Source organism: Gopherus flavomarginatus, chromosome 6 (genome assembly GCF_025201925.1).
Source record: "Gopherus flavomarginatus isolate rGopFla2 chromosome 6, rGopFla2.mat.asm, whole genome shotgun sequence".
Classification (NCBI taxonomy): Eukaryota; Metazoa; Chordata; order Testudines; family Testudinidae; genus Gopherus; species Gopherus flavomarginatus.
In genome coordinates this window covers 70,212,466-70,238,244 of record NC_066622.1, presented here as the reverse complement: position 1 = coordinate 70,238,244, position 25,779 = coordinate 70,212,466, and the positions used below count along the sequence as shown (strand labels likewise).

At 44.0% G+C, this 25,779-nt stretch overlaps 1 protein-coding gene across 2 annotated transcripts in view; it reads left to right on the top strand.

Moving 5' to 3' along the window:
• LOC127054183 (E3 ubiquitin-protein ligase MARCHF8) overlaps positions 1-25,779 on the top strand; it is a 218,141-nt gene that overhangs the window by 36,242 nt on the left and 156,120 nt on the right. The gene's annotated exons all lie outside the window — the stretch shown is intronic.

Sequence of the window (25,779 nt, the reverse complement as noted above, 5' to 3'; positions counted from 1 at the left end):
TGTTTCATTGTTGTTAGTTTAGTTTAGTGTTCTAATTAGTGTTAGTTGTTAGCACAGAATTAGTGAGATACTGGTGAGAGTTTTCCATTTTTTCCTCTCCCCTTTTCTTCTCCTTCTTTTTTTCTGGGCAGCTTATTTGGCTTGGCTGGGCATCCCTGGCTAACCAGGTTTTAAACCAGGGATGGGCAAACTACGCCCCTGGAGCTGTTTCCAGCCCTTCAGATGTTTTAATCCAGCCCTCGAGCTCCCGTCAGTAAGTGGGGTTAGGGGCTTACCCTGCTCCGGTGCTCTAGCCAGGGAACAAGGTCTGGAGCTTGCCCCACTCCATGCATGCCGTGGCTCCGCACGGCTCCCGGAAGCAGTGGCATGTCCCCTTTCTGGCTCCTATGTGTAGGGGCAGCCAGGGGGCTCTATGCGCTGGAGTACATAGGCTCCAGGGCCAAGTGTGGGGTTTCCCTCCATATCATCACAGAAGCCTGTACTTTGACAAGAACTCTTACCCACATCAGTGATGGTAGGATCAGTTCTGAATACCACTTCCTTTCCCATATGTGCCTCCCCCATGGACATAGTGGGATCATTGGGTAACGTATCGGCAGCAATTTGCCACCTCTCCAGTTCCATTGCACCAGGAGACAAGGGTCACACAGTCTCCTCCACCAAGCTCCCAACATAAGGAGACTTTGAAGAACAGGAGGCTAGGACACACAAAGAGGTTACCCCTCAAATCATTGATTCATCTTCATCTCTGGATGAAGCAGTCGTGCTTTCACCACTATCGGTGGCTGACAGTTTTTGTCAATTCCATAATCTTGTGAAGAGGGTGACTGGCACCTGAGATGGTTAAAGACTCCCATCACAAGCTCTTGGACATTTTGCAGCTGGCAACACCAATTGGGTTGCACTACCCATGAATGAAGCACCTCTGGACCCAGCAAAGATTGTGTGGCAAACTCCTGCTACCATCCCGCCATCTTGTTAACGGGCAGAAAAAAAATACTATGTTTCCCCCAAGGGACTTAGAATTTTTGGGGCCCCCTACACCCCAATTCCCTAGTGGTGGATCTGTAAACTAGCAGGGTAAACAGCTTTACCCCAGGTCTACTCCTCACAAGGACCAGAAACAGTTATTCCTTGTTGAATGGAAGGCCTACTCATCTGTGACCCTCCAGTGTTGGATCACAAACTATCAACCGATCATGGCCAAGTATGACTACATGAATTACAACAAGGAACATAAAGAACACTTCCAGGCCATCGTTAAGGAGGGTCAGTTATTAGCTAGAATCTTCTCTCCAGGCATCCTTGGATCCATCTCCACAGCAGTTGTCATGCCCAGGATATTGTGGCTACAGTTGTCAGGATTCCCAAAGGAGGTTCAGAATATGGTTGAGGACCTCATGTTTTATGTCAGAAGCTCTTCTCGGGAACTACAGATGAGTCCCTACAGACACTGAAGGACTCTAGGGCCATATTTGAGGTCTCTGCATATATACACCACTACAAACAGCAGGAGATTTAGCAGGTCTCAAACTGCCCAGAGATCACTTCTAGTTCAATTCTCTGGTTGTCATAGAACTACTGAACCTGCTAGAAAAAGACAGATTCCAGAGGAAAAGTTCCCACTCTCCTTCAGTCAGTACCCAGTCATCATTGAAAGAACAATTTTGATGGGTTGGTTGAAGGCTCGACTCCTTCCCCACCTCTACTTTGCAAGCTGCAGCCTTTGCTAACCTCCCCACTTTTGGAGACTGCCTTTCCCATTTCCAACAGGCCTGGCGGCATATTACAATAGACAAGTGAGTCACAGATTATTTCATCTACTTCACATCCCTCTTCAGGGACCCCTTTCATGAGATTATACTGAATCAAGAAGTACACTCACTTCTTTGTTTAGGAGCAATAGAACCAGTCCCATCCTCTCACAGAGTAAAGGTTTTACTCCAAGTATTTTCTCATGCCAAAGAAGGATGGAGAGTGGAGACTGATCTTAGATCAAAGATAACTAAACAAATTTGTGAAGCCTCAGAAGTTCCAGATGGTGACTCTGGCACTTTAATTCCTTCTCTAGAGGCAGGAGATAGGTATCTTGTAGGTTGAGGGCTGAAAACCAATTTCCATATAGTGATACATCCCCCACACAGGCGATATCTGCACTTCACCTTGGGCCATGATCATTCTCAAAACATAATATTTCCCATTGGCCTCTTTCAGCCCCAAATGTGTTCTTGAGGGTTTCAATGGTAATGGCTGTTTACCTTTGGTGAGAAGCAATTTTAGTCTTTCCATATCCCGTTCCCATCATGACTGGCTACCCAAGGGCTGATCTTACAGAGCAACACTAACTTCCACCCAGACATCTCTCTCTCTTTTAGGAGTTTGGTCTCCAGCTAAATACAAATTCATAGGGGCATATTTGAACTTGTTGACATCCAGGGCCTTTCTTCCCACAGAGAGATTCATAACTTTGTCGAATCTGGTCAGGACAATTCAGAGCAGTCTATGTATTGCAGTAAAGAACTGTTTGCAGCTCCTGGATCATATGGCAGCTTGCACTTTGTAACCAGGCATGCAAGATTACGCCTCAGCTGCTTTGAGGACTGATTCAGAAGGAACTATTCTTCAACCAGAGACAGTTTGGACAAACAAAATACGGATCCTCTCCAGGTGAAGAACTCTCTGGATTGCTGGAAAGATAAATGCAGTGTCTGTATGGGCTTCCCTTTCATCTCCCGAGTTCCAACAATAACTGTGACACTGGTAGGGTGGGGAAGCACACCTCAACACATTCACAACTCAGGGCAGCTGGTCACTTCAGGAAAGCGGTCTCCATATCATTTTGTTAGAACTTAGGGCAGTCACAAACGAAGGGTAAATCAGACTCATGACGCACAATGTGGCTTGCACGTTCTGTATCAACTAATAGGGAGGAGCAAGATCTCCCTCCCTGTATGCGAAAGCTGTAAAGTTCTGGAACTGTTGTATAACCCACTGGATTCAGTTGTTTACCTTCCTGGAGTCCAAAATGTCATAGCCGATATGCTTCATGGGTGCTTCTCCAAAGACTGGGAATTGGAGTTACATTCATAAATCTTTTGTGGGATATTCCAGAGGTGGGAACTTCCACAGGTTGACCTATTCATCCCATCCAGCAACAGGAAGTACTCCTTATTCTGCTCAAGGGAAGGCCTAGGTCGCCTCTCATTGGGAGATGCCTTTCTCCTTCCTTTGACAAAGGGCCTGTTCTATACATTCCCATTAACACCACTAATTCCAAGAGTAATGAACAAGATCAGGCAGGACAATGCCAGAGTTATCTACATAGTACCGACCTAGCCGAGGCATAGAGAGTACACTTATAAAGGTTGCAAATGATACCAAGCTGGGAGGGATTGCAAGTGTTCTAGAGGATAGGATTACAATTCACAATGATCTGGAGAAATGGTCTGAAGTAAACAGGATGAAATTCAGTAAGGACAAATGAAAGTACTCCACTTAGGAACCATCAATTGCATGCATATAAAATGAGAAATGACTGCTTGGGAAGGAGTATTGTGGAAAGGGATCTGGGGATATAGTGGATCGCAAGCTAAATGAGTCAACACTGTTGCAAAAAAGCAAACCTCATTCTGGGATGTATTAACAGGAGTGTTGTAAGCAAGACACGAGAAGTCATTCTTCCGCTCTATTCCACACTGATTAGGCCTCCACTGGAGTATTGTGTCCAGTTTTGGCAACACGTTTCAGGAAAAATGTGGAAAAATTGGAGCTCCAGAGAAGAGAAACAAAAATGATTAAAGGTCTAGAAAAAAACATGACCTCTGAAGAAAGAGAAAATATTGGGTTTGTTTAATGTGTGGACAAGGACATAACAGTTTAAGTACATAAAAGGTTGTTATGGGGAAGAGAGTGAAAAATTGCTCTCCTAAACCTGTGAGGATAGGACAAGAAGCGCAATGGGCTTAAACTGCAGCAAGGAAGGTTTAGGTTGGACATTAGGGAAAACTTTCAAAGGGCTTGTCTACATCACAAAGTTGCAGCGCTGGTGAGGGGGTTACAGCGCTGCAACTTAGGAGGTGTACACATCTGCAGGGCATCACCAGCGCTGCAACTCCCTGTTTGCAGCGCTGGCCGTACTCCCGTTTTGTCTCGGGTGTAGAGGATCCAGCGCTGGTGATCCAGCGCTGGTAATCAAGTGTAGACACTTACCAGCGTTTTTCTTGACCTCCGTGGAATAAGCAGGTATCCCAGCATACCTGAGGAAGCCTCTCTGGTAATCAAGCTGGTCTCCTTCCCCGCGGTTTGCTCCGGTGTTCTCCGAATCCCCCCCCAAGCGGATCTCCTTCCCCGCAGTTTGCAGGGGGGTTCGGGGAACGCGAGAGCAAACCGTGGGGAAGCAGGTCTCCTTCCCTGCGGTTTGTTCTCGCGTTCCCCGAACTCCCGTGCAAGCAGGTCTCCTTCCCCGCGGTTTGTTCTCGCGTTCCCCGAACCCCCGAGCAAGCAGGTCTCCTTCCCCGCGGTTTGCAGGGGGGTTCGGGGAACGCGAGAACAAACCGCGGGGAAGGAGACCTGCTTGCACGGGGGTTCGGGGAACGCGAGAGCACACTGCGGGGAAGGAGACATGCTTGCACGGAGGGGGTTCGGGGAACGCGAGAGCAAACCGCGGGGAAGGAGATCTGCTTGCAGGGGGGTTCGGGGAACACTGGAGCAAACCGGGGAAGGAGACCTGCTTCCCCGCGGTTTGCTCTCGCGTTCCCTGAACCCCCCTTGAAGCCGCTCAACAGCGCTGCAGTGTGGCCACATCTAACACCACTTGCAGCGCTGGTTGCTGTAAGTGTGGCCACTCTGCAGCGCTGGCCCTATACAGCTGTACTAATACAGCTGTAACAACCAGCGCTGCAAAATTGTAGATGTAGACATACCCAAAGTGTCAGGGTGGTTAAGCACTAGAATAAATTGCCTAGGGAGGCTGAGGAATCTCCATCATTGGAGGTTTTTAAAAACAGGTCAGACAACACCTTTCAGAGACTTCTCTTAAAGGAGAGTCTATTGATAGAGATTCTCAAGGTTTTAGTCAGGAGAAGAGGATAAAATATGGGCCAGATCAGATGAGAAACATTCACATAAAAAAGAATCTGACACATCAGAAAAGGGCAGGCAAATAAACAATGACAAGTTTTTAAAGTGCTTGTACACAAATACTAGAAGTCTAAATAATAAGATGGGTGAGCTATAGTGCCTCGTGATAAAGGAGGATATTGTTATAATAGGCATCACAGAAACCTGGTGGAGTGAGGACAATCAATGGGACACAGTCATTTTGGGGTACAAAATATATCGGAAGGACAGAACAGGTCGTGCAGGGGCGGGAAGTGGCACTATATGTGAAAGAAAATGTAGAATCAAATGAAGTAAAAATCTTACATTAATCCACATGTTCCATAGAATCTCTATGGATAGGAATTTCATGCTCTAATAAGAATATAACAGTAGGGATCTATTATCGTCCACCTGACCAGGACAGTGATAGTGACTATGAAATGCTAAGGGAGAGCAGAGAGGCCATCAAAATAAAGAACTCAATAATAGTGGGGGATTTCAATTATCCCCATATTGACTGGGTACATGTCACCTCAGGACGAAATGGAGACACAAAATTTCTTGATACTTTAAATAACTGCTTCTTGGAGCAGCTGGTACAGGAACCCACAAGGGGAGAGGATATTCTCAATTTAGTCCTGAGTGGAGTGCAGGATCTGGTCCAAGAGGTAACTATAACAGGACCACTTGGAACTAGTGACTATAATATAACAACACTTAACATTCCTGTGGTGGGAAAGAACACCTCAGCAGCCCAGCACTGAGGAAGTTAGTTAAACAGAAATTAAAGGTACAGTGACTAGAGTGAAATCCCTACAAACTGCATGGACACTTTTCAAAGACACCATAATAGAGGCCCAGCTTAAATGTATGCCCCAAATTAAAAAACACAGTAAAAAAACTAAGGGTACGTCTGTACTACCTGCCGGGTAGTGTTCGATGTCTGGACACGATAAATCGATCCGCTAATCGATGCCCGTACTCCACCTCAGCAGGAGGAGTAAGCGTAGTCGATGGGGGAGCCGTGGCAGTCAATTTGCCGCTGTGAGGACAGCCAGGTAAGTCGAACTAAGATACACAACTTGAAGTCAAAGTATCTTAGTTCGAACCTCCCCGAGTAGTGTAGCCCAGGCCTAAAAAAGAGCCACTGTGTCTTATCATGGAAAAGAAGCAGTGAGAGATAAAAAAGCATTTTTTAAAAAGTGGAAGTCAAATCCCAGTGAGGTAAATAGAAAGGAGCATAAACACTGCCAAATTAAGTATAAAAATGTGATAAAAGCCAAAAAGTAGTGTGAAGAACAGCTAGCCAAACTCAAAAGGCAATAACAAAATATTTTTTTAAGTACATCAGAAGCAGGAAGCCTGCTAAACAACAGTGGGGCCCCTGGACAATCGAGATAATAAAGGAGAACTTAAAGATGATAAAGTCATTGCGGAGAAACTAAATGAATTCTTTGCTTCAGTCTGCATGGCTGAGGATGTTGGGGGATTCCCAAACCTGAGCCGTCCTTTGTAGGTGACAAATCTGAGGAATTGTCACAGATTGAAGTGTCATTAGAGGAGGTTTTGGAATTAATTGATAAACTTAACAGTAACAAGTCACCGGGACCAGATGACATTCACCCAAGAGTTCTGAAAGAACTCAAATGTGAAATTGGAGAACTATTAAGTATCGTTTGTAACTTGTCCTTTAAATCAGCTTCTGTACCCAGTGACTGGAAGATCGCTAATTTAATGCCAATATTTAAAAAGGGCTGTAGAGGTGATCCCGGCAATTACAAGACCGGTAAGTCTAAATGTCCATACCGGGCAAATGAGTTGAAACAATAGTAAAGAATAAAATTGTCAGACACATAGAAGAACATAAATTGTTGGGCAGTAGTCAACATGGTTTCTGTAAAGGGAAATCGTGTCTTACTAATCTTTTAGAGTTCTTTGAAGGGGTCAACAAACATGTGGACAAGGGGGATCCAGTGAACATAGTGTACTTAGATTTCCAGAAAGCCTTTGACAAGGTCTGTCACCAAACGTTCTTATGTAAATTAAGTTGTCATGGGATAAGAGGGAAGATCATTTCATGGACTGAGAACTGGTTAAAAGACAGAGAACAAAGGGTAGGAATAAATGGTAAATTTTCAGAATGGAGAGGGGTAACTCGTAGTGTTCCCCAAGGGTCAGTCCTAGGACCAATCCTATTCAACTTATTCATAAATGATCTGGAGAAAGGGGTAAACAGTGAGGTGGCAGAGTTTGCAGATACTAAACTGATCAAGATAGTTAAGACCAAAGCAGACTTTGACAAACATCAGAAAGATCTCACAAAACTGAGTGGGCAACAAAATGGCAAATGCAATTTAATATGGATAAATGTAAAGTAATGCACATTGGAAAAAATAACCCCAACTATATATACAATATGATGGCAGCTAATTTAACTACAACTAATCAAGAAAGATCTCAGAGTCATCGTGGATAGTTCTCTGAAGACGTCCACGCAGTATGCAGCGGCAGTCAAAAAAGCAAACAGGATGTTAGGAATCATTAAAAAAAACAGATAGCGAATAAGGCAGAGAATATTTTTTTGCCCTTATATAAATCCATGGTACACCCACATCTTGAATACTGCCTACAGATGTGGTCTCCTCATCTCAAAAAAGATATACTGGCACTAGAAAAAGTTCAGAGGAGGGCAACTAAAACGATTAGGGGTTTGGAATGGGTCTGTAACCGGGTGCGACTAACCCCCTCAGCGCCTCCTACTGGTCATCCTGGGAATTAGCTCAAATTCCAGCTCGGAGTGCCCTCTGCAGGCCGGTGATCCGCCTTTCAGCTACTGCCCCCATGTCCCTCCCTGGACCCCTGTCATAAACAGATAGCTAAGGGTTAATGTCTCTTTCACCTGAAGCACCTGACCAGAGGACCAATCAGGAAACTGGATTTTTTCAACTTTGGGTGGAGGGAATTGAGTGTCTGAGTCTTTTGTCTGCCTGCCTGCTTTCTCTGAGCTTTGGAGAAGCAGTTTCTACTTTCTAGTCTTCTGTTTCTTTTTGTTTTATTTCCAGTTGTCGCCTGTGTTCAGCTTCTTTGATTTGTTCTTCGGCCTCAATTTTTGCCTTAGAAGTCATGGTTCCTGTTTTCTTGGGTTGGGGTGCCCTCCGGTGTTTATCTTCTGAACTGCAGGTTCTCTGTTGCCTCCTGGAGTCTGCCTAGCAACAGTGCCTTTTTTCCCTTTCTCTCTCTAGCTAATGTTCAATGAAGGGAAACCAGAAAAACCACTTTATTTGCATGCATATAAGTGCTGGTACTTGCCTCCTAATGGGAGGGCTATTGCATGACAAAAGACCCTTAACAGTCTGGTAATGGCTTCTTGCTTAACATGCAAGCCACAAACTGCCAGAGAGAGCAGAAAGAAAAAAAAAATTCTCTTTGGTTCCCTTTTAAAACCAAACTGTTTCTCTCTGCTAAAAAGCCCTTAGCAGAGAAAAGAAAAATATAATATTCCTACTGGCTTCTGGATTCTGTCTGTATCCCACCGCTGACACCATATCATAACCTAAGTCCCACATTTGGACCTTAGCGTCCAAAATATGGGGGTTAGCATGAAAACCTCCAAGCTTAGTTACCAGCTTGGACCTGGTACCTGCTGCCACCACCCAAAAAATTAGAGTGTTTTGGGGCACTCTGGTCCCCCTGAAAAACCTTCCCTGGGACCCCAAGACCCAAATCCCTTGAGTCTCACAACAAAGGGAAATAATCCTTTTTCCCTTCCCCCCTCCAGGTGCTCCTGGAGAGATACACAGACACAAGCTCTGTGAAACTACACAGAGAGACTCCCCCTCTCTGTTCCCAATCCTGGAAACAAAAAGTACTTTCCTATTCCCCCAGAGGGAATGCAAAATCAGGCTAGCAATCCAACACACAGATCTCCCCTGATTTCTTCCTCCCACCAATTCCCTGGTGAGTACAGACTCAATTTCCCTGAAGTAAAGAAAAACTCCAACAGGTCTTAAAAGAAAGCTTTATATAAAAAGAAAGAAAAATACATACAAATGTTCTCTCTGTATTTAGATGATACAATACAGGGTCGATTGCTTAAGAATATTGAATAAACAGCCTTATTCAAAAAGAATACAAATCAAAGCACTCCAGCACTTATATTCATGCAAATACCAAAGAAAAGAAACCATATAACTTACTATCTGATCTCTTTGTCCTTACACTTAGAAACAGAAGACTAGAAAGTAGAAACTGCTTCTCCAAAGCTCAGAGAAAGCAGGCAGGTAGACAAAAGACTCAGACACTCAATTCCCTCCACCCAAAGTTGAAAAAATCCGGTTTCCTGATTGGTCCTCTGGTCAGGTGCTTCAGGTGAAAGAGACATTAACCCTTAGCTATCTGTTTATGACAACCCCGCTGCCCCTTTTACGTGGGGTTCTGCCCCCCGGCAGTGACCCCTTTCTCTTTGGGGTTTCCCCCTCCTGGGAACCCCCCACCCTCTATCCCCCCTTTGCTTCAGTATTGGCTACTGCCAGTCATTGTCTAGCCCCACGCCCTGGGGCAGACTGCAGTATCAGCCACTCATCATCAGCAAAGGGGTTTGGACCTGCTGCCTTGGCCTACCCCTGGGTTGCACCCTGCAACCCCAGTACCTCCTGGCCTAATCCTAGGCCGCAGCCTGGGGCTTTCCAGGCAGGAGCTCCCCAGCTCCACTGCCTTTCCCCAGCCCTGCTCCACGCTAGGTACCTTGTCTGGTTTCTCGGCAGCCAGGCCCTTCTCCCTCTACAGCCAGAGGGAGACTCTTTGTGCTTCTGACTTCTCCACCTTATATAAGGGCCTGTTGCTCAGTTTGGGGTGTGGCCTCATCTGCAGCCACTTCCCCAAATCAGCCCAGCCTAGAAGGCTGCTTTCTCCAGCCCCAGCCCTTCCCCAAGGCTGTTTTAACCCTTTCATGGCCGGAGCAGGGGTCCACTCTGCTACAGGGTCCCATATGAGGAGAGATTAAAGAGGCTAGGACTTTTCAGCTTGGAAAAGAGGAGACTAAGGGGGGATATGATAGAAGTATATAAAATCATGAGTGGTGTGGAGAAAGTGGATAAGGAAAAGTTATTTACTTATTCCCATAATACAAGAACTAGGGATCACCAAATGAAATTAATAGGCAGAAGATTTAAAACAAATAAAAGGAAGTTCTTCTTCACGCAGCGCACAGTCAACTTGTGGAACTCCTTGCCTGAGGAGGTTGTGAAGGCTAGGACTATAACAGCGTTTGAAAAAGAACTGGATAAATTCATGGTGGTTAAGTCCATAAATGGCTATTAGCCAGGATGGGTAAGGAATGGTGTCCCTAGCCTCTGTTTGTCAGAAGATGGAGATGGATGGCAGGAGAGAGATCACTTGATCATTGCCTGTTAGGGTCACTCTCTCTAGGGCACCTGGCATTGGCCACTGTCGGTAGACAGGACGCTGGGCTGGATGGACCTTTGGTCTGACCCAGTATGGCCATTCTTACGTTCAGGAATGGTCTAGTTATTGCTTAGTTGTGCCTTGAGTGCAGGGGCCTGGACTAGATGACCTCTTAAGGGCCCTTCCAGTCTTACACATCTGTGATTCACATAGACTGTCAAGATGGATCTATGAGTGTATTACTGTTTGCTATGATGCAGCTGATGCCTTACCTCTCCCAAAGGATTATAGCACTCTACCAGATCACAAGCAACTTCCACAGCATTACTCAAAAACATTCCAGCATCTGAGATGTGCACAGCTGCTCCACGGGCTTCAGTGCATACATTTTCTAAACATTATGAGGCACTTGGTTCTGCTGTACTGTCTTCAGTCTCAGACTTATTTCCGAAGCTCCCTCCTCCCTGTGAGGATACTGCTCTGGCGGCATCCGTAGTGACGCTACTTGAAGAAGAAGAAAAAATTACTCACCTTATGCTGTAACTGGTTCTTTGAGATGTGCCCCCCTAGGGGTGTTCCTCTACCTGCTTTCTTTCCTCTCTGCTTCAGACTGTTCTTGTTGGCTGTTCAGACAGAGAAGGAACTGAGGGCAGTTCTCCAATCAGAGCATGCTTGGCAGGCCCAGAGAAGTGGGGCTACCTGTGCCCAGTATTGTCTTTTAACCCCTTCAGCATGGCGTGGGGTTTCTATACCCCATCAGAGACACTTATCCTGTCTGACAAGTCAACAAAGACAACCTGTCAGTGTGTGTTGGTGGCACCTGGACATGTACACGTATGGTTATCAGATGGAAAAATGTTTTGATTTTCTGAAATCTTTGCATTATCATATCAAACTGCTCAGGGATCGAGATGATTGTAACAGCTTTCTGAATTGTACTCTTGCAGTCATCATGTGGTAATCCATAAAATTTGTCTGTATCTGTGAAATTTACAAGAACCTGGTATTCTCATATTTGGTATTCATATTTCACATTTGATTTTCATTTTTCAAATTGGTCTGACTTTGACTGACACATTTTTTTACGTGCTTGATTTACTCCTACTCAGATTATATTTAGCTTGACTAGCAGGTAAACATAGCAGTGTAGAGGACTGACTAACAAGGAAAAGTGACTAACAAGAAAGATTCTCCTTCCCTCCAACATGCACTCACCATGATACCTATTTTTTGTCTTAGAGTTTCCTGATTACAACTCTTTATTTGCTTTTTTATTATGACAACTATAACTGTTGTTCATACCAAACCCGTGATGGGCATGGTACTTTGCAGTTCAAGTGTCTACCGTACCATCTGCACATTCTGCACCATCTGCAATGGCACAAACACCCAGTATATGTCTACACAGGGATAAAAAACCTGCACCTGGCTCGGGTGGGGCTCAGGCTTTGAGCTGAAAAATCACTGTGTAGACCAAGGGTGGCCAACCTGAGCCTGAGAAGGAGCCAGAATTTAACAATGTACATTGTCAAAGAGCCACAGTAATACGTCAGCAGCCCTCCCCTCCCCCTGCTCCCAGCACCTCCCACCCACCGTCAGCTCCCCCTCCCTCCCTGCACCTTCTGGTCAGCTGTTTTGTAACATGCAGGAGGCTCTGGGGTGGAGGTGGGAGAAGCGAGGGCACTGCAGGCTCAGGGAAAGGGGAGGGAAGGGGTGGAAGGGGCAGGGCCTGTGGCAGAGACGGGGTTGAGCAGTGAGCACACCTGGCACATTGGAAAGTTGGCGCCTGTAGCTCCAGCCCCAGAGTCGGTGCCTATACAAGGAGCCGCATATTAACTATTAACAAATTGGCCACCCTGGGTGTAGATGTTCAGACTCAGGCTGGAGTCTGAGCTCTGGGATTCTGCAAGGGTGGAGGTCCCATAGCTTGGACTTCAGCCGAAGCCTGAATATCTACACAGTAATTTTTAGCCCTGCGAACCGGAGGCGTGCAAACCCAAGTTAGCTGACCCAGGCCAACTGCGGCCATGCTGCAGGTCTTTAATCAGGGTTGGCTCCAGGCACCAGTGCAGCAAGCAGGTGCTTGGGGCGGCAAACAGGAAGGGGTGGCACATCTGGCTCTCCAATGGCAATTTGGCGGTGGGTCCCTCAGTCCCTCTCGGAGGCAAGGACCTGCTGCCAAAGAAGAAAGCAACGCAGTGGAGCTGCCGCCGAAGTACTGCCAACCGTGATCGCAGGTTGTTTTTTTTCCCCCGCCAGCCCAGTCTTTAATCCCTGTGTACATGTATCCACTGATTCTGCAGTCAGATCTGCAGGGGCAGATCCTTATGCTGGTGCAGAACTGCGTTGTAGCCAAAGGTCCATTTACAAGGATCTGATTGCGGGATCAGGGCCTAACTGATTTGAGTCTCTCACCCTCCCTGGGAGGTTAAGTAAGTGTTACTCCTATTCTGAAGATGGGGAAATGTAAAGCAAAGAATGACCTTCCTAATTTAACACTGTCTTCTGAGTTAGAGCTGGATTAGAAACCAGAGCGCCAGAGTCCCAATCTCGGATTTTAATCATTCGCCCACTCTGTTTGCCAGAAACCCGAGAAGAATGACAGCAGACTAAGGAAGAGAGGAGACCACAGAAAACAGGGAGACGAGGAAGCTGCTCTAGCATAAGCATTATCTACAAAGGATTCACATAGAATAAATTTCTTCTTCTTTGTGTTTATTTTGAATTGTATACTGGGTGGGGAGGGAGGAAATAAGCAGATGGGTTCTAAGTGGAGATGAATTATGGAAGGCAAGCTGAAGGAAGAGGGTTTTGAAGAGGATTTGAAGGAGAAAAGACGAAAGAGTCCATTTTTATCAGTAATAATTACAAAATCTAATGATGATGCAGCAACTTTATGTATGAAAAAGGCTTCAAAGTCTTGGCTATTGATGTTTTCATGTGAGACTTGTTTGTATGTGGTCTTTATTTTTATTTCATCTGCTTCTTTTTTTCTGGATCCCTTGCTCTAGTGCCTCGAGACCCAGAAAGAGTAGTTAATTACTTCTCTGTGCTAGGGTCTCTGACCTGTAGCTGTTGCATTAAATTGGAGCTGTAAGCCGCCTCTCTTGCTTATTAACTCATAATCTTCTCTATCTAGTGTTAATGAGAAATGCACTTTCCTTGAACAAATTGAAACTCACTTAGCTGAGTTACATACCTTTGAAAAAATACTGTTCTGTTATGGAAACTCTGATGCTATTTAACTACAGCAACACTTCAGTCTATTGAGACATGCACAAGCACGCCCACACATAGATGCATACGCACATGCAAGTGTGTTACTGTATGGATCCATTAAATCATAAAAATCATTTTGGCTTATACGTTATGAAGTGCCATTGCCAATTTTTTAAGGCCTTTTAGGCCCTGACCCTGCAAGGAGCTGCCTATGGACACGTGCCAATGCTCATGAGAGCCCCACTGAAGTTACTGGGGTTCCACCCAGGTGTGAGTTCTTTGGAGCATCCAGGCCCTAGCTAGACCAGCTTTGCAATGGTTTTATCAGCCTTGCAATGGTTTTATCAGCCACTAGGCCAGCGTTTCTCAAATGCTGCCACCATGGCTGCGTGCGGCCACCCGGGCTTTTTGTTGTGGCCACAGTCTCATGGGCAGTGATTGGAGGGGGGAAGGCAGCTGCCCCTCTGCCTTCCTGTTTCTCCTGGATGTGCCGCCTTGGTGCTGGTTGCTGGGGCTGCCAGCAGGGGTTGGGCCCTGCCCCCCTCTGGAGACACCTGGGGCACAACACCGGAGGAGCAGGCAGCCTATGAGTTCCCCACCTTCCTGGGCGGGGCTCAGGCTTCGGCCCTGGGGTGGCAGGCTCTGGCCACGGGGCTTCAGGCTTCGCACTCCGTCCCTGTGCCCTGGTCGTGGGGTTTCGGGCTCTGGCCCCGACCCCGGGACTTCAAACTCCTTCCTGGGGCGCCGTCCCCAGGCTTTAGGCTCTGGCTCTAGCTCGCCGCTGCCTCTCCCACCCATCATTACCCCTGCTCCCTGCTGCCTATCTATCCACCTCCCCATCCAGGGTTTAATTTGTCCCCAGGATTGCCAGAGCTAAGTAAGTTTGCTGTGAAACGTGATACTTCTATGTTTGTTAATATCACGTTTCACAGCAGACTTAGAAGCTAGCTGGGAGGCTGTGAAAAATATTAACATACTAATATCACTTGTTACAGCAGCAGACTTACTAGCTAGCAATAAATAAATTACAGTGATTTTGATGTGCATATTTATTTGTATTTCTTAAAGTTAATTATTTTAGGAAAAATTGTCAGAGCAGCCACCAGCAAAAGTTGGTGGCTGCACTCTGAGGCCACCAAAAATTTGTCATGAGAACCCCTGCACTAGACTAAATGTTCATTAAAAGGAAGCCATGAGTTTAAAAATAATAATGCTTCATGCTTACCTGCTGTTGTTGCAAGACACACTTAAGATTCCTGTAAGTGAAAGAGCTTAGGGGCGAATTTTTTCTGCCCTGGTTTGTTTCCTTTGACAAAGTGCTGCTATAGTCTGAGTCACTCTCTATGATCAGTTAATCAGTTTCTTCTGTTGTTTGTGTAATTCACACTGTTAGAGGAAGGAAAAACCATTTTAAAAGCACAGTAAACTAGAAAATCTGGCAGCAAGGCTCAGTGGCAGGTGACTTAGCGACTTGAAACTCATTTTTGAAAAGTGACTAGATTTCAAGTTGATGATGTCCCCTTGAGAGCTCTCAAATCTCTGAAATGTGGGTGGGCTTAAAATTTCTTTCTGTTTGTGATTTAATTCTGGTTGGGTTTTACACCAGTTATGAGGGAACCTTGCAAGGAAAATGGAACACTCTCTTAAGAATGCCTTGATCCATCCATTCTCTGCACAGTTCTACACTGTGCAAAGCTGTTATGCACACAGCCACATGAGCATGGCATCCTCACACCTAGAAACAAAGTCTACCTATGGGATCTGTTTACTTGTCACCAGTCCCAAAAGTGAGAGTCCCATGTCTGCTACTAAGTGTGTTTATCTCTTTGGTAGCAGGCAGTGCCACTGTACTATTTATTAAAAAAAGAAAGAAAAAACTGCACTTTTTCCTTGTTAAGCAAAGAGTATAAAGGTCTGTTGGGTGCTGTCAGTGTCTACAGTTCAAGGTTTCATTTTCTATGAGTTAGGAACTGAAATCTAACATTTAGAAAGATAAAGGGAAAGATGGTATATGGTATCTGTTCAAAGAAGGATCTGATTTATATATGGCCAATTTCTCTTGGTGTCAATTGGCACAGCAACACTGATTTCAGTGAATTTGGACTTTACTTTTCTAATTGCAAGTTTGTGTGTTCTGCAGTGTATCCTTATGGGTCTATGAGAGATTGTGTACAGCAGGATGATAGTTGTAGCTGATTGAATGTCGGCAGTGTTGTTCTTTGGTTTAACCTGTGTGTTAAATGCACATTTTGTGTGTGAGTTTCTGGAGATATGTGTATTCAGACATACACAAAAACTGTTAAAATAATGTTATTTTAGGTTGCAAAGTTAAGCACTCAAAAATTAGGACATGCTGCATTTACAGTTGTCAGTTTAACCTTAATTCTGCCCCCTGAGCACCAGTTCTGTGCACTGAACGAGGCATGGTCTTATGGGTGGAAAAATAGCAACTCATCATGTAATGAATAGAATTTTTTTTATTTTTACAGTTTTTATGTGTAACTGTATGTATATTGTAACATTTTTTTTGTGTGTGTATATATTTTTCAGTAGGGACTGTATTAAAACTGAAAACACTGAAAGCTAGGGTTGAAATACTGTCTTTATTCTCCTGACTTTGTTCCAGCCTGTTTCATCACATACAGTTTATAAAACTATTCACTGCAAAAGCTGAGCAGAAAGGGCAGCAAGTAACAATTGAGGGTGCACATCTTAACCCTTTGTACATCCTACATTAATAGGTAGTAAGGATGGACCTTAGAGCACAAATTTTCAGTGTGTCCTAATTGCCTCAAAGGATAATCTGAATTTTGAAACAGCTTTCTGCTCCCAGGTATGTGCTGTACATCACTGGGCATCTTGGAAAACTGAGTGCTGTGACTCTCATGCAGAAGATTCTTTTTAGTTGTTTGACAGTGGAATCCTGAAAGCAGTATTTATACTCTTCTGGTAAGAGATGAAATCTTAGATGGCATACAACTTTTTGTGCACAAGTAATAAGGCTGCTACTGCTGCTGTTTTTTTCAATTCTCATGTTCTAACACATCTTTGGAAAAAGGTAAAGGTTTTTTAATGGCCAGCATGTTGCACTCTCTAGATCAGAGGTGTAGCACATTTCTGTTTTCATTTAGTTAACATTCTGTCATTTTAACATTTGGAGAGAATGCTGTCTAGTCATTTAGAGGACGAGACTGAGAGTTAAGACTGTAAGGTTTTTTTCCTAGCTTCTGTTACTCACTCATAATTTTTAGACTTTGAGCAAGTTGTCATTTAATCCCTTTGTGCCTCAGTTGCATCATAGTGGTTGTTAAAATTAATAGATGTGAAGTGGTTGAGATCCTCCGATGGAAAGTGTTAACAACTTTGCATAGTATTATAGTTATTTCAGAGAGCAAACTGCTAAAACAGAAGATGTGGAGGAAGCTCTGGGAGCCTGGCATTGTAGTACAGATGCACTTGTGTGTAGTTCATGAGCTTACAAGGTATAGCCATCTTCCATATGAGCCAATTAGAAGATGAGGTGTCAGTCCCAAGTCTGCACAGCCATCACTCAGCTAGTAAGAAAGAGAGGCAATCTTAGCTGGAGAGGTCCACTGCCGGAATCATTTTGTGACAACAATGCACACTTGGCTGGGGAGATGAGTAGGAACTAGAACCCTTTTGCTATTGGAGGCACATCAGCATAAGCTAAATGAGAGGTCTTGAACTAGTTGTGTTGAGAAAGCACTCACAACAATGGTTATGTAGTCACAAAATCAGACAGCTTAGTTACAAACCTTTTTATGTGCACTGCTCTCAGCAGTTGCACAGTGAAATGAATGACTCAGACTCCTACTCCCAGCTGTTCTTGGTTCTCTTTGACAACAAGGGTCTCCCTGCAAAGGACCTTTTAAGATGAAGAACAGCAATGTGAGGCTGTAATGCTGTAGGTATCCTGGTCTCCAAACATACGCTTTAGTTTCTAGTCCTACTCTTATGTTCATGCTTTTATCCATGCTGCCCCTTCACTTGGAACAACTTGGTTGTTGTTTGTTTTACTTTAGAGAGTTCCTAGAGGATCTAATTGAAACTTGGGGCCCAGTGTAACTTCTCTTAACTTAATTCCCTTCTGAGGAATCTGTTTCTTCCATAAGGGTGCACACTCTGTATCCTGCAGCAAAATATCACCACTGCCCTCCCACCTGTACAAACAAACCACATTACTAGTTGTTCTCTGAGTCTCCCAGTGCTGCCTCATCTGATGACCTGTCAAGGTCCCTTCCAATTCTATACTTCTATGATTCGATGTTTGTCTTTTAGATTGTAAACAAATCTGGACATGCTATTGGTGCTTAGGAAATACAAATAGAATAGCATCTGTTAGCAGGATCCTCAACCTGAGCTAATCATTGTCCTCATTCATCAAGATCTGGAGTAAATCAGGAGGGACAAGTCCTTAGCATTCTCATGGCTTTCAGACTTCTTGGGATATTTTGACACCCTGTACCCCATGTGACACCAGTACCCCATGTTCACGACTTTTATATGGTCATATTTTGTACAACTTATATCTTGTGAAGTATTTGAAAACTCATAATATGCTGAATATCATCATTATCCTGTTGAAATGTGTGAAACAACACTGCATGTGAAATTGAGATTTTGCTGTATGATTGTTACTGAAATACGTTGTAATTCTGGGTAACACCAGTAAATCAATTCCTCAGAGACACACATTGGCATGCCAGCAAAGTGCTAAAGAGCCATTATCTTCTTAATCGGAAATTCACCAGCAGGGGAGTTGTAAACAAGAAATTTACAATTCATCTGAAAGACAGTTTGGAGCTCATGTATGGCATGAAACGAACTGCTTGCCCACATGACCCAGAAAGGATTTTTCCAGAACAAAAGGGTTGGGTTATAAGAAGGGGAGGAAAATGCCTCTAACCTCCTCTCCTCTCTATTGATATTCTGAGCACAGAGAGAGAAGGTGAATACCTGAAGAACACTGAACTAAGGGGAATGATCCCAGGCTGAAAGGAAATCCAGCCTGTGAACTGTGAATTGCCTGAAGTATCTGGTGTCATGACGATATTTGCTTCAAATCTTATTTAGCTTGGTAAAGTTTAGGCATTAGCTTGTGGTTTTATCTTTTTCTTTTTTTTTTTTTTAACAAATTCTAACTTTTATGTCTTACTGCTTATAAAATTTATCTTTCTCTAGTTAAAAAACTTGTTTTGTTGTTGTTTTATGTAAACCAGTGTGTGTGTCTTTGAAGTGTTTGGGAAATATCTACTCATGTCAACTGGGCTGGTGCATATTCATTACCCATTGTTGGAATGGCGGATTATTTATGAGCTTGTACTGGCCACTCGGCTACAGAATAGTACAAGATCCACATTTCTGGGGGACAAGACCGGGACTAAAGGATATGCAGGCATCTCCCTGTATCTATACATGGATGGCTGGGAGAGCATTCACGTATTCAGCTGGGAGTGTACATGATAGTGGCTATGAGTGAGCAGAACCAGGAGTGGTTGTTATTCATTAGCAAAGCAATGTAAAAGGCATGCGAGGCTGGACAGGTAAGGGGACACAGCAGTTTAGCAATGCAGGTTGCAACTAGGGGAATGTAACAGACATTCTCAAGGCTTACCAATAAAATTACTAATGACTAAGGCTGCAAGTTTGTCACAAAGGTCGCTGAAGTCACGGATTCTGTGACTTTCTGTGGTCTCTATGACTTTTTCAGTGGCCAGTGTGCCTGGCTCAGGGTGAGTATGGGTGTGGGAGGGGGCAGGGGGTTGGGGTATGAGACGTGGTGAGGCAGGCTCTGGGCAGCGCTTACCTGGGGGGCTCCCTGGAAGCAGCAACATCCCCCTCACTCAGCTGCTAGATGGAGGCGTGTCCAGGCAGCTCTGCGTGCTGCCTCTGCCTGCAGGCACTGCCCTTGCAGCTCCCGTTGGCCGCCTCCCAACCAATGGCAGCTGCAGGGGTGGTGGTGCCCTGGGCGGAGGCAGTGCACAGAGCTGCCTGGCCATGCATCCACTTAGCAGCTGAGCAAGGGGGATATTGCTGCTTCCGGGGAGCCCCCCCAGGTAAGTGCCGCCCAGAGCCTGCCTCACCATGTCTCATGCCCCAATACCCTGCCCCTCTCACATCCAAATTTTGCTGCTTGGAGGAGGGGAGGAGAGGGAGGCGCAGCACTAGCTAGGAAGCCTGCCAGCCCTGCCAATTCCCCGCCCCCCCCCAGCACCAGCAGGGGTCCTGGGCCACCCACCCTCCCAGCACGCAAGCTGCCCTCCCCAGCACCTGCAGGGCCCCAGGGCAGCCCTCTTCTCCCCCAAGGTTTAGTCATCGGTACTTCAAGTAAAACTCATGGGCAGGTCACGGCCCATGAATTTTTGTTTACTGCCTGTGACCTGTCCATGACTTTTACTAAAAATACCAATGACTAAAATGTAGCCTTACCGATGACCACTGCCTTACATGTTTCTTGAGCAATTGAACTGCCTCATGAGCCAGACTTGATGAAGAACCGTGAGCTATCAAGAGAAGGTTTTGATATGGTGAATGCATAAGCATCTAAAGCATTTAACGTGGACTGGAGGGCATGGACCATTTCTCCTCTGAATTCATTTTATCATGGAAGTCCTTCATAACCTGGTGGTTGGCCTTTCTTCAGCTGGTTGTAGCTTTGTGTTTCCCATTATTTGGCTGATCACTTCCTTAGAGTAGGCAGCAATGCAAGGATTAAGGACTTGATTTACCATGGTACAGATCGATAATATAATTTAAGAGACTCTATGAGCGAGGCTTTTTTTTAGCCAACACATCACTCTATTTGTCTTTGAAAGTTGTTTTTCTAGTGACTGTCACGTCTGCCAGAAGGGTAGCATCCATCTCCTGCTTCTCTTTATTTTCAGTCCTTGATAAAGAAAAGGTAGTCTTACATCCAGTGTCAGCACTTATCAGAAAGGTGGCTACAGATTATCATTTGCTGTGTGTAGGAGGTCACCCAGCCTGGATTTTTTCCCCCTCCATCTCAGATGGGGAGATTCCTAGATATTAAGGCCCATAGGGACTGTTGTGCTCGTCTAGTCTGACCACCTGTGTAACATGGGTTGCAGGATTTTCTTGTATTAATTCCTGCTTCAAATCCAGTAGCTGTGCTTGTGCTAGAGCATATCTTTTAGCAAAACATTCAACCTTGATTTAAAAATTTCTAGTGATGGAGAATCTACCATCACCTTCAGTAAATTGTTCTAAAGGTTAATTGCCCTCACTGTTGTTAAATGTGACTTATTTCCAGTCTGACTGTGTCTAGTTTCAACTTCCAGCTGTTGGTTCTTGTTATTTCTCTTTCTCTGCTAGATTGAAAAACCCTCTATTATCATATTTCTATTCCCCGTATATGTACTTACAGACTGTGATCAAGTCACTCCTTAATTTTCTATTTGACAAGCTAACTAGACTGAGCTGCTTGACTTTCACTGTAAGGCATGCATTCCAATTCTTTAATCCTTCTGGTGGCTCTTCTCTGACTGGTCTCCACTTTATCAACATCCTTCTTGAATTGTAGACACCAGAACAGGACACAATATTCCAGCAGTGGTCACACAATTGCCAAAGGCAGAGGTAATCTAACCTCCTTCATCTTACTTGAGATTCATCTGTGTATAGATCCAAGGATCACATTAGCCCTTTTGAACACAGTATTGTTCTGTGAACTCATGTTTAGCAGATGACTTGGCATCTTTTGGATGCATAGAGAGAATTTCTACTGGAAGAAGATGCCTTTTTTGAAGGCCTGCATCTCCCCTATTTGAGGAGCCAGAATGAAGATCTTAAAGTTTTGTGCGTCATGACAGCTAAGCATTTTTTGCCATCCTGTTACGGTGTGCTCTGCATCCCGTTCAGGTGACACCATAGATTATTCTAGGTTAATGACTACTTTGTGTGTGACACTGGAGAATGCCTATGAAATCTGCAGCGTAGCTATGTTGTCAATTATGCGTGGGTATTTCTATGGTTCCTATCACCAAGATATCTGAGCTACTTAGCTACTCAAAGATACATAATACAAGTTCTAGTTAATATAATTTCTACCTCCCCTGCTTCCGTCAATAGTAAGTTTTGCCGTAGAGCCAATTTAGGCACTTAAAATGAGTCAGAATCTCTCTTCAGCTTTACTTTTTCTACTGTTTTTTCCAACCTTCTGCTGTTTGTAAAATCCCATTGTTGCGGATTGGTGGCAGGCTGAATTTTAACAAAGCATTTAATTCTGGGATTTGGACAAAGGAGCCCTGACACCACCCATTTTAAAATTGTACACTGTTTGTATTGGTTGGGGGTTTCAACAACACAGCAAATGTCTTAAATGTTAACCGATCAATTTCTTCCCTTCATCCTGAGGTAAGGAACATCATGAAATTCTGTATGTAATGGCACCTCTACCTGAGTGGAAGGTCTCAGAGCAGGAAACCCATTAGAATGCATCAGTGGATACAAACCCCTGAGCAATCGGTTGCAGACAAAGTTTTTTACATTCTCCTTCCCCTCTACCTCTACAAAAAGCAACAAAGAGTCCTGTGGAACCTTATAGACTAACAGACATATTAGAGCATAAGCTTTCCTGGGTGAATACCCACTTCGTCAGTAACTATGTTTCCAAATGGTACTTTGGAAAGCTGGTTACTTTGGTTTAAATTGCATAGTCTAGTGTGTCGCCCTCAGCAAGTGGTTTATACAGATGTTCACAGTTTTGTATAAAGCTGAGGCCAAAACAAACAACCGCGAAATCATTTGGTTGACCCCAGAGCATTGGAAAGGTTCCTTTTCATCCCTTTTTAGACATGTTTACTGTAACTCAGATGCCTGAAAGTACGTTATTTGGGTAATGATTGCAGGTTAGGCTTGTGTGCAACCAACTGAAACGTTCACTGATTTTGCATCTTGAGTTCCCTAAACTGTTAATGTGACAGCAGTTAAATTAGTTCATTGCTCTTTAAATGCTGCAACACAGCTTCCTTCCCTCCCCGCCCCACTTTTTGTCTGCTGATCAGCGTCAGGTACTGGATTTATTAAAATATCCATTGGCTGAGATTTTCAAAAACAGATTTTCAGTAAAAGCTGCTTTTACAGATCCAGACTAACATGGCTACCCCTCTGATACTTGAGATTTTCAAGTTTCCCTTGAGACTGGGTGCCTCACTTTTGGGGTATGCAGCTTGAGACAGCGAGGGCCTGATCTTCATATGGGAATTATGGATATTCATCACCTAAAAAGTGAGACATCCAGTATTAGGGGACACTTCTGCAAATTAGGGCCATTATGAGTACATGATGGTAGCCTATTTTATTTTTATTTTGTTTCTTTGTTGGGTGGGGGTTGGGGTGTTTTTTAAATTAGCTTCTTTATAGTAGAAAATAGAACAAAGTCTGTTCTTTTTTTGTATTTAATTTGAAAACCATGGGTATTGGGCTTGTGTTGATACAAAGTGCTCAGTGCTGTATGTATATTGTTTGCTCATATGATGATGCATGTTGATAAGACAAGTCGATCCTGGCAGAAGAGAGAAATAATTACATATAATTTGCATTGTACATTTTTAAAAATTCACATGGTTTTAGCCCTCCAGAACAGTAATAGATTGATAACCCTGAAAACTGAAGTCTGCTGCACACAAGCAGTAGCATGCAAACTTTCCATATGCTATCCCACCAGTGAGTCTCAGCCAAGATCTAGCGTGAAAGGGGAGTTCTGCCTCAAAGGCTCCTCCAAGTTCATAAATTCATAGCGTTTAAGGCCAGAATAGACCATTAGATCATGTAGTCTGACCTGTGTCATTGACCATTAAATTACAAGTCTGTATTGAGCCCATCACTCAATTCTGACTAAATCATTCCATCCAAAGAGGCATCTAGTCTTCATCTGAAAACATTAGGAGATGGAGTCTCTACCATTTGCCTTGACACTAGAGACTCACTGCCAGCAATGTCTGCTGACTCCCCATCCCCTTCCTCTCTAGGTAGGATTTTTAATGGTTTAGTTTCGTCTTGATCTTAGGCTCAGGCCTAGGGGAAAAAGATCCTGCTAATTAGGCTGGAACCTGGTAGGTGGGCATTTTCAAATTAATGGCTCCCATTGTTTCCTTAAGGTCCCTTGGTATTCGTGTTGGACGCATTTAATATCCATCATTGTTCTACTGTATTTCCTGTTTGTTGCCCCCTAGCAGCCTCCTTTTGTGGTAACTCCATTCAGGCATACAGAATAATATCAACTTAGGTAATTTGAGGTATATATGATTAATAAAAAATAGTACAGAGAGCTCCCTCTTTCTCCACAGGAGTATTCCAGTATTGATCTCACCAGTGCCGTATAGAGAGGTAAAATCAGCTCCCTGCTCCTATTCACTATTCCCTTCTTTATGCATCTAAGGATAACAGTAGCTCTTTTTGCCACAGCATCACATTGGCAGCTCGTATTCAGTTGCTTGTCCACTGTGACTCCTAAAAAGTCCTTGCTTTCCAGAATACAGTTCCCCACATTCTGTAGGTATAGCCTGCGTTCCTTGTTCCTAGATGAAGAAGTTGGTATCTGGCTGTATGAAAACGCATTTTGTTTGAATGGTCCCAGGTTACCAAGTGATCCAGATTACTCTGTATGACGACTCAGTTCTCATCATTATTTTACCACTCTGCTAATCTTTGTGTCATCTACCAATTTTATCAGCAATGGTTATATATTTACTTCCACATCATTGATGAAAATGTTGAATAGCTTCAGGCTTAGTACAGTTCCCTGTGGAACCCTGCTAAAACACCCCCATTCATTGTCGATTCCCTTGAGGACTACTGTCTGAGAGCTGTCAATTAGCTAGTTCTTAATCCACTTAAAGTGTACTTCGTTGATATTGTATGCTGCCAATTTTTTAATCAGAATGCTGCGCAGTACTAAGTCAAACATCTTATAAAAATCTAAGTACATTACAAGTTTTTGATACAGGTAACTAGATGTAATCTCATCACAGAATGAAATCAGATTTCTTTGACTAGACTTATTGTCTACAAAACCAGTTGTGGTAGTGATTCATGGGTGTCCTATCCTAATCATGCTGACAACAACTTGGATCTTTGCTCCTTTGCACTCCTGATCAAAGTTGAAAGAACGCTCTCTAAAGCTTGTAGAGAGTCAGTTTGAAGACTCCCATGAAGCCTTGATTCACAGTAGGCAGATCTGACCTATACAGCACAGCTATGTGTATCCAGTAAGAGAGTTTCACTGTAGTCTAGGACCTTAAGGATGTCCTTCCACCTGGGACAGTAAACAAAAAACAAACAACTCTTCCATTACTGAATGTCTAAGGCTAGTGCAGGGGTAGGCAACCTATGGTGTGGGTGCCGAAGGCGGCACGCAAACTGATTTGCAGTGGCACTCACACTGCCTGGGTCCTGGCCACCAGTCCGGGGGCCTCTGCATTTTAATTTAATTTTAAATGAAGCTTCTTAAACATTTTAAAAGCCTTGTTTACTTTACATACAACAATAGTTTAGTTATGTATTATAGATTTTTAGAAAGAGTGCTTCTAAAAATGTTAAAATGTATTACTGGCACGCGAAACCTTAAATTAGAGTGAATAAATGAAGATTCGGCACAGCACTTCTGAAAGGTTGCCAACCCCTGGGCTAGTGAAATGCGTGGCTGCTTTAAAACTGCATTGCAGCAAAACTTTAGTAATTCACACGGCTAATTACTAAACTGAGAATCTGCAAATAGATGAACTCACACAATTAAAAAAACTCTGTACTTCACTGTACAATGAACAATATTTGAACAATGGGCTGGAAGGTAATCTAACAAGGTAAGAGTTGAATGGCTAAGCATACTGCCACCTGACATCAGAAACATGAATGAAGAAACTAGTGGATCTGCTTGGAGAAGGCTGGCTTAAAGGATTTGTGGATTCTCAGTGTGAACTTGTTTGGTTCTCACTATATTTTATACAAACCATACTCTTTCTTCTTGATCTGAAAATCTTCATGCTTGTTTCTGGTGAATACAAAATCATTAATCCT